Genomic DNA, 1,822 nt, shown 5'->3' with positions numbered 1-1,822 from the left:
AGGCTGGGAGCGATTGCGTTCTCTGCGGCTCCATGGTGGCTTCAGATTCGATTGTTCCCCTGTCGTCCTTCTTGGGTGGATTTGACGGCAACTGCGGGTTGGGGACGGATTTGGTGGCAACTGCGGGCTGGGGGTCATGCTCTTCTTCTTTGCCTGGATCACGCCCGCGGGCTCGCGCCGCTCAACATAGCTGGTGCTGCCAGCTCCCAACAGGTACCACATGACCAACCTGTAGCTGACCCACGTCCCCATTCCTGCACCCAACGACAGCTTTGAGTTGTTCCTCTACCACGAGGGGTGGAAGAAGATCGCTCAATGGCATGCCCGTGCTTTTCATCCCCCTACAATAGCAGAAGCTACAAGCAAGTGAAGGCATGCTTTGTCATGTAACTCGAGCATTGCTACTTGCACAGGTAAAAGAAAGAGGCTCGACTGCGGCACCGCACAATGACACAAATGCTCGACTGCCATCATCCGCCGCAACTTCCCGACGCGTGTTGAGTTCAGGTCGTTTTTCGGCCTTCCCTACTTCACCAATCTAACGTTTTATCTGTTTTTTTGTCAGATTCGGCGCAAGCTGCTCAAAAATTTGCTACAGATAGTGAGGGCTATTTGTGTTTCATTCTGCATATGTCTCTTCTTGCTCGCGTTCAAACAAGCTTCCCATCTCTGAAACTTATTATTTGAATTGGATTAACACATGACATGTGCCTTATATTTGTTTCTTTTTTTTTAAACTGGGCGTACCCCTTTCCATGTGCATTAAACGGAAATACAGTAGTTCCAAACAACCAGGGAGAAGGGAAAGAGGGTAGCGAGTTCAACGCACTGACAGGAAACCCACTGTGCCCGCCCGCCATCGAAACGAGCACTATGGGGCGAAAACCTGACAGCACCACACAGTCTAAGCAACATGCAGAGCCAAACACAAGCTAACATGATATCTAGATTGTCTCTTAAGCCAAAACGACTGAAGCGGGAGAGCTGTGACGTAGCGCAACCGAGCCCATCACCAAGGCAGCACTTCTCCAGCATCATCCACCGTGCGCCTGGCCTCCTCGCACACCGCCATCAGTCTGGTCGTGCTTGATCGAATCATCTCGGCACCTTGGCGTAGCTTCTCCGCTTCTTCCTTGGTCTGAAGGCCTGCCCAATACAAGAGAAAAGAACATGCCGAGAACACAATCTCAAAAGGAGATTTAATCAACTTTTTCTCGAAGGTAGCTCTATTACGTGCCAACCATATAGCCCAGATTACAACGGCCAAGCCTACTGTGAGAAATTTAGACCCATTAGGCAAAAACATATTGCACCACACATAATATTGCCAAGTATTATTGGGACAAAGCTCAGTCCCCAAGACCACCCCAATTGATCTCTAGGCAACTCGTGCCACAGAGCAAGAGAAAAACAAATGAGTAGTTGTTCCCAGCTTTCCACAAAAGGAACACACAGGGTTCCTTGTTTCTTTTCCTCACGGATCTGGTGAGCACTACATCTTGGGCCATTTGCCACAAGAACACCTGGATTTTAAGTGGAAGTTTTGCTTCCCAGATCCATTTATAGCTGCACCCACTAATAGGTTTTTCCAGCCACTTGTACATAGACTTAGTAGAGTACCTAGCATTCTTATTGAGCCCCCAATAAACCGAATCCCTATCAGCAGAGAGGTTTAGTCCGATGACTAGCACACGCATCTTGTCCCATTGCTCTTTTAGATCAGGGCCAAGGCAAGGTCTGAAAAAGGTCGAGACCACAGCACCGCCAAATTTCTCCACCGTGCAGTCTTGATCTATGCAAATGTCAAACAGTTCTGGGAATG

At 48.8% G+C, this 1,822-nt stretch overlaps 1 pseudogene; it reads right to left on the bottom strand.

Annotated features, from left to right (window-relative positions):
* Positions 1-1,009: 1,009 nt before the first annotated feature.
* The window catches only part of LOC119338645, a 6,861-nt pseudogene continuing 6,048 nt past the window's right edge, over positions 1,010-1,822 (bottom strand).

The sequence above is a fragment of the Triticum dicoccoides genome, chromosome 7B (assembly GCF_002162155.2).
Source record: "Triticum dicoccoides isolate Atlit2015 ecotype Zavitan chromosome 7B, WEW_v2.0, whole genome shotgun sequence".
NCBI classification, from domain to species: domain Eukaryota; kingdom Viridiplantae; phylum Streptophyta; class Magnoliopsida; order Poales; family Poaceae; genus Triticum; species Triticum dicoccoides.
This window is presented reverse-complemented; position numbering and strand designations above follow the sequence as displayed.